This window comes from Somniosus microcephalus, chromosome 17, assembly GCF_052327205.1.
Source record: "Somniosus microcephalus isolate GS21.2 chromosome 17, FLI_Smic_1.0, whole genome shotgun sequence".
NCBI lineage: Eukaryota > Metazoa > Chordata > Chondrichthyes > Squaliformes > Somniosidae > Somniosus > Somniosus microcephalus.
In genome coordinates, this window is record NC_141003.1 from 31191208 (window position 1) to 31218072 (window position 26865).

Genomic DNA, 26865 nt, shown 5'->3' on the forward strand with positions numbered 1-26865 from the left:
CGCAAACGAATCAGCCCTCCTCCATTAAACACAGCGATATACAGTCAGCCTTTTTTTGTTCCTGAACATTATAAAGAATCTGCAAACTCTAAAGAAAGGCACTCCAACTGTAACTGTGCCCTCTATGCAAAAATCACATTTTGCAGCATGAAGTGTACAGTCTGCATCTGCTGACTCGGAAGCTGAAGCACGGAGGTGGTGTCAAACCGCCAGATGGGAGAACAGCTTGATGTCAGAGGCAAGCACATAGCATTGTCATTGTTCAACTGCTCGCATGCAAATCATGCTGCAATTATTGTCTGAGAAAATACTAAATGTAGGTTAAATTAATACGACATCAGACCCAGGTTAACGTTATATTGCTGCTATCAAACTTTGCAAAAAGTGCGAGGATTATTTTAATATTTTGTAACCTTGACTGTAGTGAAATAAAGGTTCCTGCGTAGGTTGCAGCCATCCTGTAACATTAGAAGAGCAGTAATGAATCTAAAACAAGTTGAGAGCATATTGATTTACAATACTGGAAAGGGCTTGAAATCGATATGTCGCCTAACAGCATTGATGTCAATGCACTGAAATTATACAAGTGCACCACAACTAGAATCTAAAAGCTAAACTTGAAAGAAAGCACAGGACACTGTCATCACCTGTCGCCACCATTGGACTCTGGTACTGTTCTTGTTACCTTTGAATACATTTTCCATGGGCTAGCTTTTGCAGAATCTTTCAGCTTGCCACTCGTTTGTCAGCCAACAATTGTTTGAATCTTAATAATCTATTGCGTATCTCATAACCAATAAGCACAGCTGGGACCTGATACATCTGCATTTGAATTGCCGCATAGCTTTTATCTCAGGAAATGTAAAATTATTTTTCAGTATTATTGAGTATGCAGCAACTCAAATTCCTTTTAGATGGACAGTACTAAGACATTGCTCAACTGGATACAGGTAAACGTGGAACTCCTGCTTATCTTAAACTCTAAAATAAGCCAAATCATTCCAAAGCAAACTTACGGAAAAAATTCTGAAAATGAATCAAAATCAGGACATGTATCAAGCTCCCATGTGGAGCAATTTATGCTTATGTCAAAAAGGAGAGAAGCTGATCTGCAAGGATTAAAAACGAAGGCCTGATAAAATTGATGCCTCACAAACAAGATACTTTGCGCTATTGATCTCACTGGAATGCAAGAATGGCCCAAAGTAGCTCCTGTCAACCTCCATCCACAAGGACATTTACAATACTTTGAGAAATTTGTTTCTGCAAGTTGAATAATGCAACCACATTACAACTATTAAGTTATTAACTGGGGTTTAAGTATAGCAAACATACAAGAGAAATTTGTCTTAATCACTCGTCAATGTAAATATTTAAAGGAGGAAATTTTACGAGCTGGCACAGAACTTTCGTGATGGGGCCTAATATCGGGAATTTGGGCAGAGATCAGTGCACTCAATTTGTGACTTGCATGATTTATTGTCCATTAATTTAAATGGATACCACATAAACTATTCTCAATAGAATTAAAATAATGCTAATGACGTTTAAGAGTAGTGTGGAGATTATAGTCAATGAAGACTGAGAGGTTATTGTGATATCTTCACTGCAGCACAATATGATCAGTTGATTCAATGAAGTCTCGATGGATTGAAGCCCAAGGGGAATTAGCAAGAAAGTAGTGGAGGAGCTGAGCCCTCAGATGCTATAAACTTTCCAACTTTCTTAGATCATTTATGTGAATAACTCTATATAAAGAGAGCAGGTCAGGCAGCATCTGTGGAGAGAGAAACAGAGTTAATGTTTCAGGTCAATGACCTTTCGTCAGAATTGTTCTGACGTACGGTCATCGACCTGAAATGTTAACTCTGTTTCTCTCTCCACAAATGCTGCCTGACCTGCTGAGTATTTCCAGCATTTTCTGTTTTTATTTCAGATTTCCAGCATCCGCAGTATTTTTCTTTTCTATATAAGGAGAGATTGTTTCATTTTGTAATTTATGTAATTAAAATAGGCATTTGTTTATTTACTGTTTCAAACACAGGCTCCTTCATTACCAAATGATCCTCATCACCTTCTCTCGGGCTTTAATGCTCCAATTTGGTTTTTATTCTAAAATGAGCAGGCTCAGGTTCCTGTTACTAGTAATGACCCCAGAATGGCCCAACCAATCTGACAAGACTACTGGTGTAACTTCCGCAGGAGTGTGAGCAGAACTGGCACTCACCCCAAACAAGGCTGCTGGGTGGAGTGGGTGGGGCCGAGGCCACGGACTCTCTATGCTCGGAGATCCTGTATTCTTAGATCCCAGCTGGCCAGGTACTGTCCATGTTCCCAGGGTCTTCAAATTGGGGGAGGGTTGACGCAGATATGGTATTACCACTGAAGCCCCACTCGGGGAAATGAACTTTAGGTGAGTTCCACGGAATGCACATGAGAGTGTCAGGCCTAGAAATTCGGTTGTGGGTCCGCCAGGGCTTTAGCGCCCGAAATTTTGCGCCGGCGTTAATGCCGCTGCGCCCGACGAAAATTCGGTTGCCCCGGGCCCAGACGGCGGCGGGCGCTAATGGAGAGTTTTTGCGCCTCACTATGGGCGTTCAGTGCAGTTTTGAGGCGCTAATCCCCCGCTGCGGCACCCGAGGCGGTGCGGCAGGCTGGGGTACTGCAGGCCTCCTCCTTCTGTTAAGGAGGAGCTGCCTGCAGCCGACCGCTGGCCGGTCGAATCGCCCGACAAATGAGCCCGGCACCTCGGGGAAGAGCCGGGCTCGCGGGCCACACACATCAGTGCCGCGGGGGGGTGGTGGAGGAGTCCGGGGAGGGAGGTGCGGGCAGGCGGCCGCCGGGAAAGCGGCCGGCCGCCGCTCCACCTTTATGCGCTGGCGCAAAGGTGTGTAACATCCCTTTCAACAATCGTTGGTTGCGGCTGCCACGGGCGAGGCGGCCGCAACTGAATTTGGGCTTGGGGCCGGGTTACCACGGCAACCGGGACGCTGCGCACACCGATGACGTCATCGGTGCCGGCGCAGCGCTACCGGCTAACGCCGATGGTAGGGCCCAACGCAATTTCATTACCAGCTATAATTCCGGCGCAAGACCCTCTAACGCCTCTAATTGGGCGCTAACCCCACCGAATTTCTAGGCCTCAGTGTTTTAAACTGTGCCAAATTTCAAAGTGGAATATTTATATTTTGTAATGTATTCCAAATGGTACAACTGCTACCTTCCTTTTATATACACTGAAAAAGGGAAAGAAAGAAAGAAAGAAAGAAAGAAAGAAAGAAAGAAAGAAAGAAAGAAAGAAAGAAAGGAAAAGAGAGAAAGAAATAAAGTAAAATAAATACTTTATATAACACCTTACATCCTCAGGACATTGCAAAGCACTTTACAACCAATGGATTACATTTGAAATGTAGCCAATATTGTTTTGTAGGCAAACATGACAGTCAATTTGCACATAGCAAGGTCCCCAAAACAGCAAATGAATGAATGATGGAGTAATCTTTTTGGTGGTGTTGGTTGAGGGAAGATGTTAGTTAGGACCAGTGTTCCAACTAAGCTGTGCGGCTGCGCAGTCATCTGCAAGGTCCCGCGCAGGCCACTCAATGGCTTTTCCATTGTAGATACCGCGCATGCTCAAAAACTTGAATGGGCCATGCATTGGGGGAGGCAGGCCACGCAGGAGGCAGCAGGAAAAGTGGCATCAGTCAGCTGCTGAAATAGCCATTATTGCCATCTGCACAGTAGGTATATTGTTAAGGTTCAATTTCACATAATGGCTGGCAAATTTTGTTTGGGGAACCAAGCCTGGACCCTCAGGTGGGGCCTACATCCACTGAGTTGTTACATTTGGTTCTTCTTGTCTTGGGAATTCCCTCTCCTTTGACCACACCACTTCAGATGTCATAGGCTATGTTTGAGATAATTGGGAGGTTCTGACTGGAGATGCACCGGCTGCATTTGGATAGGTAGGAATAAATCGTGCAAGGATAGTTCCATGGAGCTGGACAATGGAGGAGATGTGGAGGAAGATGACATGGTGAACTGTCTTGAACTCTGAAGAAGTCAAAGAGGAATAAAGCAGCATGGTCACAATCAGAGGATGTCATTTGTAACTTTCACTAGGGCCATTTGGTGCTGTGAGCAGGGTGGAAGCTGGGCTAGAGGAATTCATACAGGGACTTTTGGGCAAGATGGGTGAAAAGCTGAGATATATTAAAAAATCCAAAATGGAAAAAAAATGTAGATTGTTTCTGTGTTGGAAATGCTTGTAACAGTGTTTTCCATCGAAGGATTGCACCTCTCTGAGAAGCCTAGGGTTTGAGATCAGTTGTTTCTGGACCTACTAATGGCAGCTGAAGAGAAAATAGGACTTTCCTAGGAGTTTCCTCCGTGGGCACTCATTAGACAGCTGACTGGTGCAGTGTAGGTGAGGTGCACTGTACCTGTCATACCAGAGGAACACCCCATTTTCTTGCCCAGTGCCATTTGCATGGCCCCAGTACACTGCAGGTGCTAGAGAACAGAAGCCAGAAGGCCCCAAGGCCTGAAGACCATCTGGGAAGGGCGGACATGAGAACATACCTCATGCTTTACCTTTCAAATCTTTAAGAGAAACAAACTCATGATGACTGATATAGCCTCTGGCCTTGAAGTTCCTGCATCAGGGCGGTCATGTGAAGATTTCTGCATACCCGCCTGTCACCCCCACATCAAAGTGAGTTCCCGAGCTTCCACTGAAACCTTTCAAGGACGGAAAGCGAAGAATTTCCCATGGAACTCCCATCGAGTTCACCCTGAGACTTTATAAACAGCAACATTACCTGGATTTCCACAGGGAGTACTTTAGCAGTAATCTTAAATGGACAGATCAATTTAGCACCTAGACATTAAGGCCTCAATTTTAACTGCCCCGACATCTGGTGGAGCAGTTAAAATAACAGGAGTCACTGACCCCCTCTGGCCTACTTTAAATATACAGATTGGCTCCGATTACAACATCAGGATCCGATCTGAAATTTCAAGCCGAGGCCTGTGCGGGGAACGGTGTCGGCTCCCCCGTCAGGCAAATCAGTCGGGTGCCAGATCCTGTGCCACGAGAGGCCAAGATCGTGAGTTTAAAAGTTTTATTTTAGGTTTCCTTGTAGGCAGGGAGTGGCTGGAGTGCTCCTTCAGACCTCACAAGGAAGCCATGGACCTCCCTTGCACCAGGCTGCTCCCCTCCCGATCTTTGACAGATCTGTCCACCCTCCCCCTGATCCCTGCTGACAGCCTTTACCCCCTCCCAAGCCCTGCCCAGAGTCTTCCACCCCCCACTGACAGCCGGGGACCGTTCACATAGATCAACGGCTGTAGATACACACTCCCACCCACCAGGTAGTCAATCTGGCCGGTTGTCGGGCAGGACTCTGTATAGATTTATTTAAATGAGGCAGGGCCTTTACGTCCCCGGCCTTGCTGAGTTTGTCGCCCACTGCCCGGCTCCCCGTACCCTTCCCGCAGCCCACCCATACCGCCCCCCCCCCCCCCCCCCACACTGTGAAAATCGAGGCTCAAAGCTCCAGGCCCCATAATACCCATAAACAACGTCACATGAGATCTGCTAGTCATACTAAAATATCATGAAGTTGATAACCTGCATTCAAATGTGACAGTACCAATGAGGCTGTTTATATGTTGTTCCGTTTTTACCGCAGCATGCTCCTTGCAGCCATAAACCAAGGAATCGGATCAGCTGGTTACCCTCCTCATAATTGTTATCATTTGGCTACTTTTGAGCTTAAAGATTACATGTGGTGGAGCCTCTGCAGTTAAAGTAACACTATAGAATGATAGAATCATAGAATGATGCAGCACAGAAGGAGGCCATTCGGCTCACTGCACCTGTGACAGCCCTTTGGCAAAGCTTATCCAATTAATCCCACTCCCCTGCTCTGTCCCCATAGTCCTGTAATTTTTTTCCCTTCAAGTATTTATGCAATTCTCTTTTAAATGTTACTATTGAATCTGCTTCCACTACCCTTTCATGCAGTGCATTCGAGATCACAACAACTCGCAGTGTAAAAAATCTGCCCAAATTAATTATCTCATATATTGGGCTGGAACTTACTGGAAAAAGATGCGCTAATTGGCCAGCAAGTTCAGGGGATTAATAGATACTGCATTTGAATGGCCATGACATCATCTCATTACTAGACAGCTGCAAATGTGCTATAAAAGATCCCGTCTCACAGCTGTTCACTTTCCAAGCTCAGAAGCTGTTGCTTACTGCATTTGGAAGACAGATTGAGCTTTATGCATGTTGCAAGTGTTTGGAGCAAACTCTCTAGCCAGTGTCATCTCATTGGAACAACCTCTCTCACCATTGACAGATTGCTTCTGTCATCTCAAGTTCACCTGTCATCTATTACATCAGAAAGGGTATGGTTTATACTCTCTCAACTTGGTCCTCAGAATCCCACCACGATCAGCCCCAACACCAGCAGCACCAGGCAGACCAGCAGCAATAACAACAACACCAACCTTCTCCGCAATCAACTGATGCTGCACGGGGCATCAGCACCCGACCACAATGCTGTCCAGGGGGCCAGGGATGGTCTCACCATGGCCAGATTTACTTCACTTGCCGCTGTACACCCTGGCTGCCACATGATGTGCCAGTTTGGCACCACCCCACACTAACACCATAAAGCATCCCTACAATGCCCAAGCCATTTCTTTCACACTCACCACCATTGCGGGGGGTACCATTATGTCTCACCATTCACTGCAACTCACTAAGCCACTTCCAAAGGTGCACACAAATCTGTCCAAGAACGCAAAGTGTTCAAAATAAATGTTTCAATGTTTGACATCACATTAACAGAAACTTTACATGAACATTGGCTAAAACATCCAAGTGCCTACCCTTGTGTGTTGTTAGTTGGTATGATTGCACTAGGATGAGGGTGCGTGTGAGGGGTGGCTAGTGAGATGGGGATGTGATAATGTAGATAGAGAGAGATGGGTGGAGGTGCAAGGTAAGTTGGTGTGAGTAAGGATGTGCAGGAGTAGGGTAGGGAAGGCAGAGTGATGGGGATGTGATGAGAGGCACAGCAGGATGAGTTGAGTGTGGCTTTGTACTAACGTTTCGTGCTCTACTGAGATCATTGAAAGGTTTGCACCACTGGAGCCTGTTCCTCTTGACGACATCACTGCTTGTGTCCTTCTGTGCAATGTGCAACCAGGCTGTGTTGATTTCCTGCGGAGGTCTCTTCCACCCACTGGAAGGCAAGAGAATCTCCCTGCATGCTGTGACTCCCTCCATAAGCATATGGAGGGGGCCATGGGAGAGCCTGGGTGCAGCCCTGTACCTTTGTGCAGTGATTGTCAGTGTTTGCAGCACCTCAATGCTGTAGAACACCGACAGCACAAATGTCAAAATCAATTTGCGCATGGTCCCTTTAAGGTAACCGGCTGATGATGCATCATCAAATGACGTCATCAGACCCACTTCCTTCAATTGGCCAGGAAATGCGCTGGGCGGGCTTAGGGGAAAGCCCAATCAGGGGAAAATCATTTTGGACAGCAGGCTGGAGCCAACAGTGAATCCGGAACCCGCCAAAGACATCGCCCTCCACGGACCCGCCGATGTTGGTAAAATCCAGCCCCTTATTTCTCTTTCTGTACCTGATTTTTGACTCTAATTCACCCTCGTTCTCTGTCGCTGCTCTGTTTCTTTCTCAATCCCAAATCTCATTGGTTAAGGAGATTCACTGTTGTCGCGCCATTCACTGAGGTCCCAGATGCCCTGTTGCCCTCGCCGCGCCGTTATCAGCTCGCACATCCAGCAAGTTACATTCGAACTGAAGGGTGCAAAAAAGTCCAACTAACAGCGTGAGATGCCCCACTCCAGCAAGATCCGGCCCATTGTATTCTCAGCCGTCTTTCAATCATAAATATATGAAATACCTTATTCTGAACATTAAGTTCAATCTACTACAAAATTAATATTTCGTAGTTTGACCGATAAAAGTGTAAAGTTTTGAATGTAAAAAAGCCAAATTGCATTTTAGCTATTTTATGCAAAACCATTCTGTGACCTTCTCAGTAATTCTAAGCTCATTCATTATTAAAGTTTATCACAATTAAAAATGTCTATAGAATGAGGATAAAAATGTTTAACATTCCACCAATACAAAGTCCTAGAGAGAGGAACACAGAATGATTCCCTACCTTTGAACACAGCAAACCATTGAAATACTAGAGGAGTACACAGCTCTCAGTGACACTTGAGCTCCAAATGCTTTAGTTACTTCGAGCAGCTTTAATGAAAACAAGACAAACAAGTGTTAGAACACATGCAGTAGTTATACTTATGCATCCCTTTGTCACTCAAAATTGACCCTTGTTAAATCTTTGGACTTTCTACTCATTTATCAACATGATTTAATTCCTGTAGAGGTAAATGGATATATATTGGATATCACCTTATGATGTTTTATAAAAACACCATCCATCATTCTCTACCTGTCTATCAAGCTGTTTATTTATCCAGTTAAAAATACTGGTGTAGACCTTTCTGGTCCTACACCTGGGTATAACGGATACAGGAATGTGAGGTGGGGAACAGTGCAACCTCAAATGTAATGGCCCAGAAATTCGGGTCGCAACGCGTGAGTACGCACAGGGTACTCACACGTAGGCCTAACGAAAGTGCCGGTTTCGTGCATGCACTGCGCATGCGTGGGAAACCGGCACCTCCGTTCCCCTGAAAGAAGGGGTTGACAGGTTGAACGCGTACGCTGGAGAGGCAGCGCGTGCGCATCAAACTTACTTTTTTTTGCAGGTTTCTCCGGGACGGTAAGTCTCCAGCAGTTACACTTTTAAAAAGCAGGCGCAAAGCCTGCTTTTAACAAGGTAAGTGGTGAATTAATTAAAATTAAAACATTTTTGCACAGGTTTATTACTTTTAAATACTTTAAAGAATGGTAAGTTTATTTTTAGCCCCGTTAGAAAATGTAATTAATTTTTTCAAAAATGTAAATTATTGTTTAAAATAGTTATTTCATGTAATTTATAGTTATTTTAAAAATGTGATGTTTTTTAAAAAAATTATTTGAAGTTTTAGTTATGTTTTGGGGCTTATAGTATTTATAGGTTTAACAGCTCTTCCTGTCAAATTTATGAATGCTACCATTGGCTCTCCATGGCCCACGTGATCCCAGGGGATGTTTCGAACTAACTGCGCCCCTGGGATACGCAAGCACTGCGCGCCAGCAGTTGGAGGAGGCCCAGGATCGGAATCCCACGCGGGCCCACAACTCAACAGCCGGCGCACTAGGTAAGTGCAGGTCGGGGGTTTGCGCCCGCGGGAAGCCCCTGACCCGAATTTCTGGGCCACCCAGAAATTCCGTTTGCAACCCTCCCGTGGACGGAGGGCTGTGATTTGGTAAAATCGCCGCCTGGACCGGAGGGCTCCCGGGAGGCGCAGAGTTCCGTTGCTGTGCCTCTTCAAACTGCCGGTGTGCAGGGCCTGCGTATCCCAGGGGCGCAGGTAGTTCGCAGCGTCCCTGGGATCACGTGGGCCATGGGGAGTCAATCAGAGCAGGGAATCTCCATTCATAGATTTGACAGGAAGACCTGAATAGAGATCAGCCCCAAAACATAAGTAAAACTTTAAATAATTTTTTTTAAAAACATCGCATTTTTAAAATGACTATAAATTACATAAATTAACTATTTTAAACAAGAATTTAAATTTTTGAAGAAAATAATTAAAGTTTTTAACAGGGCTAAAAATAAATGTACCTCTCTTTAAAGTATTTTAAAATGATAAATCAGTGGAATTTTTTTTTAACTTTCTTCACCTCTTAGTCTGGTAAAAGCAGGCCTTGCACCTGCTTTTCCAGGTGCAGCTGCTACTGACTTACCTGGATTGCATCAACTACGAAAAAATGGAAGTTCCAGCCATACGCGCTGCCTCTCCGGCGCAGGCGTTTGACCTGTGAAGCCCTTTCTTCAGAGAACGGAAGTTCCGGTTTCCAGCGCATGCGCAGTGCATGCCTAAAACCGGCACTTCCATTGGCCCTACGGGTGAGTACACAACGCGTACACACCCATAGGGAATGGAATTTATGGGCCAAGGTGTTAGCACAATGGGCAAACATATGAGCAGCCTATATTCAACTAGTGTGAAAAGATGAGTAGAGGGCATGCAAGTAGTTCTGCGAGCCACATCATATTTGGTGAGAAAATAAGTCAAACGTTGTGAGTGGCAGCCACCAAGTTGGAGATGCTGCAGTCAGGTATTTAAGAGGTTGAAGAAGTGAGACATAAGGGTGTATTGCTGGTTGCATTGCAGATTTGGCAACCTCCTGTGGAATGAGTGCTTGTTCCAAGCATAGTACCGCCATCCCTGTGCTTTTTAGCAGGCAATCATTCGTTTTCCCTACTTTGACACTCTTGTTCAGTCAGAGAACGTTTTTCTCATTTGCTCCCATGAGTGATGTACTGAGGAGAGAGCATACACCCAATTGTTCGCCTTCTGCCACACTTGCTGTAAACTGGTTCTATTTGGAAGATTTCCTTCAGTCCCAAAAGTTGGCACTTTCCTCAGGATCACCTCCTCCAATAAGACCTCCAGGTTGTCTTCACTGAAGGGTACACGTTCTGCAAGCTCCTCCAGCTATGCTGTCCCGAAAGGTAGCCTCCAAAAAAAATTCTACCTCCCTTTAAAAGTGCAGGAGCCCTTTAAAATTACATTACCCCTACAGGTGACTCACTGCTCTCTACACGTGGGAAACCATCCAGGGAGCTTGTTAAAATTACGTAAATTAGCTGATCCTGCAGAATCAAGGCCGGGCTACCATTCAGTTAGCATGGGTGCACTCGCAAGCCCTGGGAATGTAGCCCAATTTTTTGGCCTGACTTCAGAATCGGCCCTTATATATCAGCCTGTCTTTTCCCAATTGAGATTCCGTAGAAGTTGATCACCAAAGCAGCATGTAAGGTTAAGGCAGTAAAATGACCCAGGCCCAGTTCACACTGAAGTTCAGCACAGCAAATGCAACTGTTATTTGGTATCTTTTGGGGAAGGATGCAACTATTGTAAATCTATAGCGTATCAATACTACGGTTCACTACAACAACAACTTCTATTTATATAGCACCTTTAACGCAGTAAAACATCCCAAGGCATTTCACAGAAGTATTATAAGACAAAAAAATTGACACCGAGCCACATAAGAAGAAATTAGGGCAGGTGACCAAAAGCTTGGTCAAAGAGGTAGGTTTTAAGTAGCGTCTTAAAGGAGGAAGGAGAGGTAGCGAGGCAGAGAGGTTTAGGAAGGGAATTCCAGAGCTTAGGGCCGAGGCAACAGAAGGCATGGCCACCAATGGTTGAGCGATTATAATCAGGGATGCTCAAGAGGGCAGAATTAGAGGAGTACAGTTATCTCAGGGGGTTGTGGGGTTGAAGGAAATTACAGAGATAGGGAGGGGTGAAGCAATGGAGGGATTTGAAAACAAGGATGAGAATTTTGAATTCGAGGCGCTGCTTAACCGGGAGCCAATGTAGGTCAGCGAGCTGAGGGGAGATGGACGAACGGGACTTGGTGCGAGTTAGGACACGGGCAGCAAAGTTTTGGATGAGCTCAAGTTTACGTAGGGTGGAATGTGGGAGGCTGGCCAGGAGTGCATTGGAATAGTCAAGTCTAGAGGTAACAAAGGCATGGATGAGGGTTTCAGCAGCGGATGAGGTGAGGCAAAGGCAGACATGGGCGATGTTACGGAGGTGGAAGTAGGCGGTCTTTGTTATGCTGCTACTGTTTAATAAATCTGTTTGACAGTTTAGTGCATTGGCCACAATCTCACAACGTTTTTATTTTATCACATCCAGAAGTCGAGGATGATCACAAGGGCACAATATATAACCAATACTGTGACAAGGAGTTTCTGTTCAAAGCCTTGATTCACCTCATATTACTTATATACTGAGCAGGTAAAGGAACACTCTGGCTTGTAGGGAGTGAGGAACCACGTACAGGATTGATCTGAGATTCTTGAGAAAGTTATCTAGAGCAAAACCTCAAAAATGTAACACACATTTCCAATCCACAAAAATGGTTAGAACTACAATAAGCTTCATACTGTTTCAAAGAAGAGTTCATTCTAGAACTCTCTGTGAATTAGTTTTGGCTTTGAAGCTCCTCTAGGCCAAATTGCATGCGGAAATTGTGCATTAATGGAAGGGTAATTTCAGCAGGTTTACGGAGACATGGCTCCAGGGTGACCAAGGCTGGGAATTCAACATCAAGGGGTATTCAATATTCAGGAAGGACAGGCAAAAAGGAAAAGGAGGTTAAAGAGGAGATTAACACAATAGTAAGGAAGGATATTAGCTCTGATGATGTGGAATCTGTATGGGTAGAGCGGAGAAATCCAATGGGGCAGAAAACGTTAGTGGGAGTTGTATACAGACCCCGAAACAGTAATTCTGAAGTTGGGGATGGCATTAAATGGGAAATTAGAGATGCGTGCAATAAGGGCACAGCAGTTATCATGGGTGACTTTAATCTACATATAGATTGGGCTAACCAAATTAGTAACAATACTGTGGAGGAGGAATTCCTAGAGTGTATATGGGATGGTTTCCTGGACCAATATCTTGAGGAACCCACTAGAGATCAGGCCATCTTAGACTGGGTATTATGTAATGAGAAAGGATTAATTAGCAATCTTGTTGTGCGAGGCCCCTTGGGGAGGAGCGATCATAATATGATAGAATTCTTCATTAAGATGGAGAGTGAAGTAGTTGATTCAGAGACTAGGGTCCTGAATTTAAATAAAGGAAACTACGATGGTATGAGGCGCGAGTTGGCTAGGATGGATTGGGGAATGTTACTTAAAGGGTTGATGGTCGATAGGCAATGGCAAACATTTAAAGATCGCATGGATGAACGACAGAATTTGTTCATCCCTGTCTGGCATAAAAATAAAACAAAAAAGGTGGCTCAACCGTGGCTAACAAGGGAAATTAGGGATAGCATAAGATCCAAGGAGAGGACATATAAATTGGCCAGAAAAAGCAGCAAACCTGAGGATTGGGAGCAGTTTAGGATTCAGCAAAGGAGGACAAAGGGACTAATTAATGGGAAGGAAATAGAGTATGAGAGTAAGCTTTCAGGGAACATAAAAACTGACTGTAAAAACTTCTATAGATATGTGAAGAGAAAAAGATTGGTGAAGTCAAACGTAGGCCCCTTGCAGTCGGAATCAGGGGAATTTATAATGGGGAACAAAGAAATGGCATACCAATTAAATACATACTTTGGTTCTGTCTTCACAAAGGAGGACACAAGTAACCTCCCTGAGATGTCGGGGAACATAGGGTCTAATGAGAGGGAGGATCTGAATGAAATCAGTATTTGTAGGGAAATGGTGTTAGGGAAATTGACGGGATTGAAGGCCGATAAATCCCCAGAGCCTGATAATCTACATCCTAGGGTCCTTAAGGAAGTGGCCCTAGAAATATTAGATGCATTGCTGGTCATCTTCCAAAATTCCATAGATTCTGGAACAGTTCCCATGGATTGGAGGGTAGCTAATGTAACCCCACTATTTAAAAAAGGTGGTAGAGAGAAAACGAGGAATTATCGACCGGCAAGCCTGACATCGGTAGTGAGGAAAATGCTAGAGTCCATTATAAAAGATGTAATAGCAGAGCACTTGGAAAACAGTGACAGGATCAGACAAAGTCAACATGGATTTACAAAAGGTAAATCATGCTTGACTAATCTACTGGAATTTTTTGAGGATGTAACTGGTAGAATAGATAAGGGAGAACCAGTGGATGTGGTGTATTTGTACTTTCAGAAGGCTTTCGATAAGGTCCCGCATAAGAGATTAGCGTGTAAAGTTAAAGCACATGGGATTGGGGGTAAGATACTGACTTGGATAGAGAACTGGTTGGAAGGCAGGAAGCAAAGAGTTGGAATAAACGGATCTTTTTCCGAGTTGCAGGCAGTGACTAGTGATATGGGATATCGGGAGAAAGCAGGGACAGAGTACTGAATTTGGATGATCAGCCATGATCTTGTTAAGTGGCGGAGCAGGCTCGAGGGGCCGAATGGCCTAATCCTGCTCCTATCTTCTATGTTTCTATGTTTACCAAGCATTTGTGGATGTTGTTTGTAATATAATTCTTGCCATTATTAATGAAAAGTAATGCACACTGCGTGTGTAATTGCAGTTTGGCTTATTAACTGCTTGTTAATAGCCACTAAAACTGACTGACAACTTTTTCAGCTTCATGCTTCCCATAAATTTTGTGAGAATCTTCACCATAAAACTTGCTCTGCAGTCACAGTCAAACTGCCTCAGTTTCTGTAGTGATAAACGCTTCTTTCATCTCCTGCTGCATGTATTTGTCTCCTCCCTTTGTATTGTTATCCACTGATTTTGCTCTCTTTCTGTTTATCTGTCCACAAAGATCTGGCAATCTTTCCCCTTCAGTTTGCTGGTTTTGCTCCAAATTTCAGGGTAAAGGGCCAGTGTCCATGAAGAGGAACAGCAGTTACAGGTGGTAGCTGCAGAAGGTGTTGGAGCTGAACCATGAGAAGAGCAGAGCTCAATCTTGCTTCAAACCAAAACATTTATATATTATATCTTTATCATATGAAATGTTACATAGACCAAAATATTGATTCAAAATTTATTCAAAATATTCCAAAACTAAGGGGTCATAAATACAAGATAATCACTAATAAATCCAATAAGGAATTCAGGAGAAACATCTTTACCCAGAGAGTGGTGAGAATGTGGAACTTGCTACCTCATGACTAAGGTCAGAGCATGTGGAGTCAGGGAACACGTAGCAGAATGGATAACAAGCTGACTACGAGACAGAAAACAGAGAGTAGGGGTTACTCAGATTGGCAAATGGTGGGAAGTGATATTCCACAAGGATCGGTGCCGGGACCACTGTTGTTCACCATTTATTGAAATGACTTGGACTTCGGAATCGGAAGTACAATTTGGGGGATACAGTTAATACAGAGGAGGACTGCAACAAAATACAGGAAGACATTAATAAACTCGCAGAATGGGCATGTAATTGGCAAATAAACTTCAATATAGATAAGTGCGAGGTAATACATTTTGGTAGAAATATTAAGGAGGCCACATACTCATTGGAAAATAAGGGGGAAAAATTGAGTCGCGCCCTCTTTGGGGCGCTACTTTTAGCGGCCCGAAAAAATTAGCGCCCCCGTGGCCAAAATTCATCGGTAGCGCCCCAAGATGGAAGCAGGGCGCTACTGGAAGTGCCCCGCCTCCCTCTTGGGGCCCTGAGAGAGAGTATCGCGGCGTTACGTGCCGTAGTACTGCAGGCCTTCCTCCTCTTCTTAAAGGAGTGGGGCCTTGCGCAGCTGGGCCACCAGGGATCGGAGTGCCAGCAAAAGAGCCCGGCACTCAAGAGAAGTGCCGGGCTCACGGAGCGCAGCCGGCACTCCGCAGGGGGGCTGGTCAGGAGGCCGGAGACAGCAACGAGGGCAGGTGCTGGCAGGCGGCCAGCAACAAAAATGGATGCCCGGCACTTCGCCTTTAATTAGCACTGTCCCTAAGTCTAGTTTATGTTGCAACTTTTAGTGATTTGTGTATTTGTACTCCAAGATCCATTTGTTCCACTACCCCACCTAGACTCGCACACTCCAAGTGATAAGTGACCTCTCTATTCTTCCTACCGAAATGTAATACCTCACATTTATCTGTGTTGAACTTAATTCGTCAATTATATGCCCATTCTGCAAGTTTATTAATGTCCTCCTGTAATTTGTTGCAGTCCACCTCAGTATTGACTATCCTCCCCAATTTTGTGTCATCCGCAAGTTTAGAAATTGTATTTTTGATTCCAAAGTCTAAATCGTTAATATAAATTGTGAACAACAGAGGTCCCAGCACTGATCCTTGTGGAACACCACTACCCACCTTCTGCCACTGTGAATAGCTACCCTTTCCCCCTACTCTCTGCTTTCTGTCTTGAAGCCAGCTAGCTATCCATTCTGCTACTTGTCCCCTGACTCTGCATTCTCTGACTTTGTTCATCAGTCTGTTATGGGGTACTTTATCGAAGGCCTTTTGAAATTCTAGATAAATTACATCTACTACATTACCATTGTCTACTCTCTCTGTTACCTGGACATGTTCTATCTCCCTTCTTAACTATAGGTATTATGTTAGTTATCTGCCAGTCCTCTGGCACGACACCTTTTTCTAACAAATTATTAAATATGTGTAGTAATGCCACTGCTATCTCTTCCCTAGATTCTTTTAAAATGCGTGGATGCAATCCATCCGGATCAGGGGTTTTATCCCCTTTGAGTTTGATTAGTTTATTTAATATATCCCCTCTTTTTATTTTAAATGCATTACTAATCTGTAGACTGCAGGAAGATATCAATAAATTGGTCAGGTGGGCAGAACAGTGGCAAATGGAATTCAATCCGGAGAAGTGTGAGGCAATGCATTTGGGGAAGGCTAACAAGGAAAGGGAATACAAATTAAATGGTAGGGCACTGAGTAGTGTAGATGAAGAAAGGGACCTTGGAGTGCATGTCCACAGACCCCTGAAGGTAGCAGGCCAGGTAGATAAGGTGGTTAAGAAGGCATACGGAATGCTTGCCTTTATTAGCCGTGGCATAGAATACAAGAGCAGGGAGGTTATGCTTCAACTGTATAAAACAATAGTTAGGCCTCAGCTGGAGACTGCATGCAGTTCTGGTCACCACATTACAGGAAAGATGTGATTGCACTAGAGAGGGTGCAGAGGAGATTTACAAGGATGTTGCCGGGAGTAGAGAATCTTAGCTATGAGGAAAGACTGGATAGGCTGGGTTTGTTTTCCTTGGAACAGAGGAGGCTGAGGGGAGACCTTATTGAGGCATATAAAGTTATGAGGGGTCTAGATAAAGTGGATAGAAAGGACATATTTCCCTTAGCAGAGGGGTCAAAAACCAGGGGGCACAGATTTAAAGTAATTGGTGGAAGGTTTAGAGGGGATTTGAGGGGAAATTTTTTCACTCAGAGGGTGGTGGGGGTTTGGAACTCACTGCCTGAAAGGGTGGTAGAGGCAGACACCCTCATCACATTTTAAAAGTGCTTGGATGTGCACTTGGGATGCTGTAACCTGCAGGGCTACGGACCAAGAGCTGGGAAGTGGGATTAGGCTGGATAGCTCTTTGTTGGCCGGCGCAGACACAATGGGCCGAAATGGCCTCTTTTTGTGCTGTAACTTTCTATGATTCTATGATAATCTCATCATCCAATGTCATGTCAACCTATTCTATCTCCCTGGTAAATACTGAAGCAAAATAATTATTTAATATTTCTGCCATCTCTCTATCTCTCATTCCTAAAGTAGGATGTCCAAAACTGGACACAATATTCTAACTGTGGCCTGTCCAGTGATTGATATAGGTTTAGCACTTTGCTTTTAAACTCTGTGCCTCTATTAATAACACTGAGGATCCCAAATACATTTTCGTTTTTGAGATGTGACTCACCCTGTGTTGGTTCCTGAATTTGATTAATAACATTCATTTTATATCCCTGTGCTGCTGCTTGTGTCTAGGGTGGATGGTGACATGGGGCATTGCTTTATGGCGAGTCGCTCTGCTGGGTCACACTGATGATCACTGGGCTCTGGCATTTCTGTGAAAAGAGAAGGTCGCAAATTGTGAGCGTGACACCGTTGTTAGGCACATTGCAGTTCTACTGTAATTACATCAAATCTGCAATGGGCATTTCAATCACTGTTTCCAGGTAATCATGATTCCTTACAAATGTTACTGTATGTTAATATAACATCACAAACCATCAACTCAACAGGTTTGCATACTTCAGCATTTTCTATTCCTTCACCCCCAATGATGTCCCTGGCTTACTCATAAGGCATCAGTGATCTAAGTTCTGGGATGCCTTCACCTGCCTATAGGGACTCTGCACTATTGAAGGTCAATGTCTCCTGCATAGAACAGAAGTGAATGTACTAAGTGGCAGTGCCTGCAATATAGAGCACTAGAAAGCAGCATGCCCTATGTGCCAATACCTATAATGTAAATGCGGAGGGGGAGAGAGGGGGAGAGGGAGGGAGAGGAGAGAGAGAAAGCTTCCTTTTGTTTATGAGCAAGACCAATTGACTTATTAGCTTGAGCTTTAGATTTGAAAGAGAATAGTTATGTGAACATGAATTGGTATCGTCAGCAACTCCAAAAACATGGCCATATATGGGCCTGCAATAAAACTTGGCATTATTGTTGGTAGCTTGCCTTTGTATATGTGTAGGACCACTTGACTGGCTTGGTATGTTTAACATCTGTAAGAGAACGGCTGAGAGGACTTATGTTGGTGCCAGCTGCAAATTCATGCATGTGGCCATAATGGGATGTTATGCATATTAGAATCAATATTCCTCCTTACCTTTTCCCTTTTCTTGGTGTACAGAAATGACTTTGTGCTCTTTGCTAGGTACAGCATATGCAAGAATGCACATTCATATTTGTTGCTGCTGCTTCCTCCCATGCATACTCTGTGCTGTTGATAGGGTTAACATTTGGCACAAAGAGGACATTGTAGTGCTCCATGACCCTGTCCATGAGTGCCTGAAATGGCATAACCTGAGCAGCAGGATTTCCTTTGCTGCCACCTCTTTTCCAATAAAGCACCGAGTTGCACACTCACAATGCTATTCACGCTGATGCGCCTCAATAACTTCAAGGCTCAAAGTTAACTGGATAAAACTAGGCTTTTATTAGCAAAGGAAGATGCCTGCGTCTTCACCTAGCATTCTGCTGTTCTGCTGCAAGACAAGCCTGGGCTTGTCTTAAGTAGGGCCAGGTATGGACGGAGCCGACACACCCAATGGGGAGAAAGGGGGCGGTGCACTATATACAATACAAGGTAAAAACACAGGAGCAGGCAATACAATATATGTAGTTAAATACAGAGTCTGATGAATGACATATTTCATCACACACGCATGACATAGTTCCTAATACTTAAAGCGCTTATTGCTGCTGAGCTCCATCCTCATTGGCTTCGTAGATGTTTGTGCTTCCCAACAAATGAGAGATGGAGAGAGTGAACGTGAACAAAATTTGCAGTTCTCTAAAGTGCATTACAAAAAAAAAAAAAAAGATCAACACATTGGCCCAGAATTTGCTAGGAAAATAACAAGTTTAATGTACACGCTGTTATTAGCGTGTAAATATCCCAGCAATCTGTGGCACGGTAGAGATACACGAGTTGCGAATCACCACAAATTGCTCGACAATTTCCGCCATTAACCTCGCAAAAATTGAAGCTCACCCTCAATCTCCCCAGGAGTGCCAAGAAATTGCCGCATTTGTGCTGTTAAAATAGGGCTGGTATATAACACAAGGACCCTTTTAATGACAAGATTTATGTTTCTGCAATGTTGCCAAGATTGAGCAACTGTGGAGCCTCTTCCTGGAGGTAGTAAATTGTTCCTAGATGTTATTAAAATTTACATTTTAAAAAAATTCTTAATTTTCCTCTCTGTCTCTTTTTCTCTTCTTTCAATCTTTCTTTCCCTCTCTTAATTTATCTTTCTGTATCTAATTTGACTTTAATATTTTATATTTCCTTCTCCATCATTCCTCTATTTCTTTCTTTATCCTTTAATCTCATTGGCCCAAAATTTGCTGTCAAAATAATGGTGAGGCTACTAGCGCTCGAGGTTATTTATGTGCAAATGTCACAGCAACTTCAGGCGAGGGCAGATGCGCGATTAAATGTGGAAATCGAAAAGTTGCTGTCGAAGATGCGCCGCTCCACCATTAACTTTGCAAAAATGGCATCTTGCTGTCTGGCACCTCATTCAAATGCATTGAATGGCGTGAGGTTGTTGTTTTTGCACAGAGATACGACGTAACTCGCCACAGAAACTTAATTCAAGTCATTTCAAGTCTAGGTACTCTTTTAACAATGTGATAAGTGTTAATTACTGCCAGTCAACCTCTATGGCACTGAAAAGTAACTATTACAAGTATGGAGTCTCATTCCTTCAGGTTTCAATTGTTGGAGATTTATAAAAAAATTATTTTAATTACTTTTCTTTGTCTCTTTTTTTCTCTCTCTTTAGTTCTCTTTCTGTACCTGATTTGACTTTGAATTCACCATTCTAAATTATACTTCCTTCTCAGTCTTTGCACTGTTAATTTCAGAATCGTTCAATCTGATTGGTTAAGGAGATACACAGTTGCTTCTCCTGTTCACACAGATTGCAGATGCCCTGTAGAGGGTGCTGCGCTGATTCTATCTTGCACTTGCAGCAACTTGATCGGGGTCGATTTTAACTGAGCCGTGAGGCGGGCTTTGAGGCGTGCGGGGGGTTAAAATCGCTAAAACTGGCGGGTGGGACCCCCCCAAACTGGCGGGTGGGACCCCCCCACCCCCCGCCTAGTTCCCGACCCCGAGCCATTTTAACCCAGGCGTGTCTGATGGTCCCGAATCAGTCCCGCCTCCAACAGGTGGGACTGGTCTTTAAGGCTCTTAATCAGCAATAATTGGCCTTTATAATGCCATTTTAATAGGCCCTTGCATTTTTAACCCTTTTCCCACGTAAAACACGCCTGGTGGGGATCACGCCTGTGAAACCTGGCGTGAGCACTATTGGCTTACTGACTATCAGCTGCAGGTCAACCATTAAAGAGGAGATTTGATCAGTCATCATTTGCAGGTGGCAGGACTTTGTTGTTTCAGGCCTGGGGCAACTTTTACCAGGCTTAACCACACCTGTGGAAGGTTGGAGCCTCACACACATCTCCAGTGTGAACTCCTGGGAAACCCCTCTCGCCACCCTCACTCAGCGCTTCCTCAGCGGAGGCATATGCCAGAAGCATGGGAGCCATTTTTCTCCTTCCCTTTTTGGCATTAGAGGAGCTCGAGCACCAGGCACAGCAGCAGCAGAACCAGGAACAACAGCAGCACCAGCAACAGCAGTAGCAGCAGGAGTGACAGGCTGCTACTCACCCACCTGAGGCAGCACAGGCCAGAAGGGGCCAGCGCATGAAAGCCCGTCGGCGCAGGAGATACCCCCCAAACAGGGTCTACAGACACAGGGTCAGCTACCTCAACATGACTGAGCAGCAGTGCCAAAGGCGGCTCTGACTTTCGCGACAGGTAGTGACGGACATCTGCGCAAAACTACAGCAAGACCTGCTGCCCAGAGGACCAGGTGGACACTCCTTACCAGTGGCCATCAAAGTCACCACCGCATTCAACTTTTTTGCCTCAGGCTCATTCCAGGGATCATCAGCAGACATCAGCGGCATCTCCCAGTCGGCCGCACACACTTGCATCACGCAGGTAACCAATGCCCTCTTTGCCCTCGCACACAATCATATCCATTTCACCAGGGATCGCGCAAATTTGACGGCCCGAGCGGTTGGATTAGCTCATCTGGCAGACTTTCCAAGGGTGCAGGGCATCATTGACTGCACACATGTGGCCCTTAGGGCACCCCATCGCAATCCAGATATTTTTGTCAACCGCAAGGGCTTCCACTCCCTTAACGTTCAGCTGGTGTGTGACCACAAGAAGGAGATTTTTCATGTTTGTGCCAAGTACCCTGGCAGTTGCCATGACTCCTTCATACTGCGCCAGTCTAGTGTGCCTCCGCTATTCAGACCGCCAGACCAACTTCACGGATGGCTACCTGGAGACAAGGGCTATCCCCTGAGGACTTGGCTAATGACGCCGTTGAGGAGGCCAGCCAATGAAGCTGAGGAGCGCTACAACTCCAGCCACATTTCCACCAGATCCATAATCGAGCAAACCATCGGCTTGCTGAAGATGCGCTTCAGATGCCTGAATAGATCAGGTGGAGCCCTACAGTACTCAGCAGCCAGGGTCTCCAGAATCGTCGTGGTTTGCTGTGCACTCCACAACATGGCACAGCGTCATGGCTTGCAGTTTCCTGAGGACCAAGTGGCTCCTCACATACCCTCCTTAGATGATGATGATGATGAGGAGGAGGAGTGCGAAAACGAGCATCCTGCAGAGGCCCATCAACCAGCGGCAGCATTACGCGAGAACATTGCTGCCCGGGATGCAAGGAACGCACTCATCCTGGCCAGATTTGCTTAGCCTAGTAAATCAAACTCTTTTGCCTCACAGCTTCTTACCTGAGTATCGACAATGGCCAAACCCTGCGGATTCCTAGCTATTTGACCAGCATCCTGACAACTGCAAGTAATCCTAAACCCTCAACGTGAAAGCCCCATTCGCGAAATGACACATGCCAGAACTGCAACAGTTGCCATCAGAATTTTTATGCACAAGAACAAACTGATGGCATTTTTACAATATACACATCATTTCACCCAAGTGACTACCCTTGTGACTACTTGTGCTTTATTTTCCTCTTACGCGTGCTCCTACATAGTGGTTCCCCTGTGGCTTCAGCAGGTGTGGAGGCCCCTTGCTCACTTTCCTGCTGCTCCTGTCTCGACACCTTTGGCGGGCGTCCGCTGGGATGGCGAGCCTGTGAGGGCTCGTCAGCAGTCTACTGCTCCTGCGGCTGTGCAGGGGTTGAGACGTCTATCTCATTTGGGTGTGGACTCCGGCGGGGCTCTGACCGAGGGCGCTGCAGTGGCATGGAAGTGTGAGCGCTTGGAGAGGAACCCCCACTTCCTTGAGGCCTGCCACCAACCTCCCTCTCATGGGTCAGCTCCCCCTCTGTGCCTGCAAGTGGCTTGAGAACACCTTGCTGCACATCAGGGGGGCCATGGGGACCTGTATCTGCAATGGCAGTCCTACTCAGAAGGACTTCCATGAAGTTCTGGTTTCTCTGTTCAATAGATGTCATTCTATTCTGAATACTCACCATGTTTTCCATACCCTGGCGACTAACCTCCTCCATGGCCGGAGCCCTCCTCTCCTCTACCGTAGCCAGCCTTACCATGGAGGCAGCAATCATTTCCACGTAGGTAGCCATCCTTTCCGTGTTGATGCGTTCATGCGCCACTGACTCTACAAAGGCTCTGCTCATGTTCGCTATGGACTCCTCCATTCGCTCCACACTCACAGCGACCCTGGAGACAAAACCTGCCAGAGACTCCTGCATCTGTGCATGGAGTTCCATCACCTCTGATCTTATGGATGGACCCAGAGGTAGAGGGTCGACATGCAGCTGAGCCGAGCTGGCAGAGTCCTGCGCCCTCCGACGAGGACTCTCCACTGCTGTCCCTGTCTCCACAATTTGCTGATGCTCACTTGTGAGCTGTGATACACCAGGTGACAACACTACTCTATGTCCCGAAGGTCCCACCGAGGTGTGAGTGTCTGCGCTGGTGCTGGGTGCGCTTATTTCTGCTGATGCTGCACCCTCAGAGGTTGCAGATTCCTCTGAGGAGTCTGGAATCTCAGGCTCTTCCTCCTGCACAGTGGGGATGGAGGCTCTCGATGGTCCTGTGGGGGAGTCAAGGAAAAAGTTAGAGCTGTGATGCCAAGGTTACATGAATATTGCATTTTGCAGATGATCATAAATCCATATGATGTAGCTTCAGAATCATTATCAGCGACTCATGCAATGTCAATGAGAGAGATGGAAAACTATTCTGTCACCCGCTTGCGGGGATGCACCTGTCTGTCCTTCCCCAACTTCCGCATCTGTATCAGCCCCGACAATCTCCAGGATGGCTTCTTCCCAGGGGGTGAGCTGGGCTAATGAGGGTGGCCCTCCTCCTGTCCTGGCTCGCTCTCTCCTGTTGTGAGCTCTCTTCTCCTGCAATGAGGGAGACAAGTGGAGGTTGAGTGAGAATGAAGGAGTGAGTGTAGAGGTTGCATAGCATAGATACTTAGAAGGAGACAAAGATGGAGTGAGGTTGCAAGACCAAGGGCCCTCCCTGTGTGTTGTCAGTTGTGTTCAAAGCATCAGAGTGAGAGGGAGTGTGAGGGCTGCATGGTCGAATAGTTAGGTGAATGTGAGCATAGAGAGAGAGGGAATGGCTAAGGGTGCATGGATGTGAGTGTCAAGTGGGATGTGGAGGAAGAGATTGCTAAAGCTGAGTGCTGGTGAGGAAAGGCAATGGGGATCAGATTGAGGGTGATGGAAACTTCATACTTACTTTTCCAGTGCGATGAAGGTCATGGAACCTTTTCCTGCACTGCATCCAGGTGCGCCGTGTGAGCCCCAAGGAGTTGACTTCCCCAGCCACCTGTAGCCACACAGCCTTGGTCTGACTGGGAGGCCTCTTCCTCCCTGAAGAAGGGAACAGGACCTCCCTGTGGGCTCTAGCCCCATCTAACAATGTCTGCAGTGATGCCTCATCAAATTTAGGCACAGCTCCTGCCCTCCCGCTGGCCATTGTTCCTGCAGGCTCCTGTGCCATCATAAGGGGAACGCTTGGAAGCCTGCAGAGGAAGCAAGGCTTGCTGTGGACCTTAAATGCAGCAGCAATGATGACGTCATCAGAGGGGACTTTCAGTCATGAAAAACCCATTTGCAAAGGCTTCCCACATGTTGGAAATCAATTGGCCAATTGAGTTAAAATTGCATCAATCTCACACATCCATTTAGATTCGTGTGGGAATCACGAAATTCGGGGAACCCGACAATTGCCCGCACCTGAGTTAAAATCGACCCCGATCTGTATCCTAACTCCATCCACTTGGCTTGGCTCCATATCCCTTAATACCCTAGGCTCGCAAAAAATCTATTGATCTCAGATTTAAAATTAATTGAGCTTGCATCTACTGCGTTTTGTGAGAGAGGGTTCAACATTTCTACCACCCTTTGCATCAAGAAGTGTTTCCTAACTTCTCTCTGGTACGGCTCTGATGTTAACGTTCAGTCCCCTTGTCCTAGACCCCCCACCAGCGGAAAAAGTTTCTCTCCATCTACCCGATCAATTCCTTCCAAAATCCTAACAACCTCAATCAAATCACCTCTTACCCTTCTATAGTGCAGGGAATATAAGTCTAGTTTATGTAATCTCGCCTCATAGCTTGGAGCCCTGGTTACATTCTGGTTAATCTGCGCTGTCCCAAAACTGCACACAGTACTCCTGATGTGGTCTAGCTAGGGCTTTGTATAACAGTAGCAAAACTTCCTGCCCTTTATATTCTAGACCTCTAGTTATAAAAGCTAACATTCCATTAGCCTTTTTGATTATTTTTGTACCTGACTACCACATTTTAGTGATCTGTGTACATGGACTCCTAGATCTCATTGGACCTCCACTGTTCCTCACTATTCACCATTTAAAAAATACTCAGACTATCCTTTTTTAGTCCAAAATGGATGACCTTACACTTATCTGCACTGAAAACCATCTGCCACAGTTTTGCCCGCTCACTTGTTCCATCAAAGACTCTTTGTGATTTTATGCTCACAGGCAGTCCAGTATTCTTCCCTCAACCAACACCACAAAAAATAGATTAACTGGTCACTCATCTCATTGCTGTTTGTGGGATCTTACTGAGCAGAAATTGGCTTCTACATTTGCCTGTAGTTCAAAGTAATTCATTATGAAGCACTTTGAGATATTTCTGTGACATTTATAGGGTGCTATATGAATGCAAGTCTTTCTATTTTTCAACATTATTTGCAGTTGTCACTCTGCTGCTCCAGTGACTGCATTACTTAAGTACATTTGAATGAATTTAAATGACAATTTGTACATTCACATTGTGGCATTGTTCACCAGGTCATAAAGCCTAACAATATTATTGGCACTATGGCACTCATTATCATTTCTTTTTGCATTTTTGCACTAACACTAATGGCAAATATAAAACTGAGATCTATGATTTTCTGTCACTTTTAATTGTTCTTCTTTCTGTGTTCATATGTTTGTTGGGCAGAAATTACTGTCTCCCTCAATGTTAAAGCACACATTGTGCAATAAAAGCCAGCAATCTTTGGAGTGCATTACAACACATGATTAATTCTTGCTTTGGAAGTGCATCAAAACTGTTGCTAGGAGAAAGTGTGCATTGTAGTGTGGTACACCAATTAAAGTGATTAAAGCAGGAGTACTGCTTGTTGTTGGTCTATCACTCCCTTTGCCAGTGTTCACATTGTGTTGCCTTGGCAACTCCTATTTGAAATGGGTGTTGCAACAGTAGCTGCAGAATGTTTAGACTCATTGCTATCTGGTCAGCAGGAAAGAAAGGTTCAAGACCGCTGCCACTTCCACAGTACTTAGAATAGGAATTGGTTTCCATGGGCACCTTACCCTGCACTTGGTCAAGGAGGATAAAGAAAAACAAGAAAAGGAAACCTGTAATGTCACGTGCATGTAAGGTGCTACAAATATAGTGGATGTACTATCTCAAGCAGAGCTACCTGGGAGATTGGAGGAGCAGTGTCTTAGGAAACTCAGTTTAAGATAGAAAGCAGTGCTGGAGCTCTGTTACCTGCTCCATCATGACCTGCAGACCACATCTACCATCTGCATGGCACTGACAATAGCTGTGAAAGCCATCATGAGCCTCAAAATTCATACTTTTGGATCTTTTCAGGCCAGCAAGAGGGAACATCTGCTGCATCAGTTTGCTGTGCACAAATGTGTCGATTAACTGACAAATGCCTTATTCTGTCGTGCCCATGACTTAATCTGCTTCTCTATTGATCAGCAGAGCCAGCAGGCCAGAGCAGTCCAATTCTACAGGTCATCATCAAATGCATGCATGTGTCCAGTCAGGCCCCTGTGGACAATGCTCTGCCCTTCTCTAACCAAAAGCACTTCTGCTCTATAGTGTAGAATAGAAGCTTCTCTACAGTACTGGTCTATTCAGGCAACTGAATCACTGCTTCAAGATACCTATAGCATGTTTGATAATGATTCTGGTGGCTGCATGGAT

The 26865-nt window shown here is 45.2% G+C and overlaps 1 long non-coding RNA gene across 4 annotated transcripts in view; it reads right to left on the reverse strand.

Annotated features, from left to right (window-relative positions):
- Nucleotides 1–26865, reverse strand: part of LOC147105612 (uncharacterized) — a 556421-nt gene that overhangs the window by 524385 nt on the left and 5171 nt on the right. For all 4 annotated transcript variants that reach the window (XR_015081530.1, XR_015081529.1, XR_015081531.1 and 1 more), the window contains exons 2-3: nt 17538–17685; nt 8212–8300 (exon numbers count right to left, since the gene is read on the reverse strand). This is a non-coding gene — a long non-coding RNA (uncharacterized LOC147105612). The remainder of the gene's footprint in view (nt 1–8211; nt 8301–17537; nt 17686–26865) is intronic.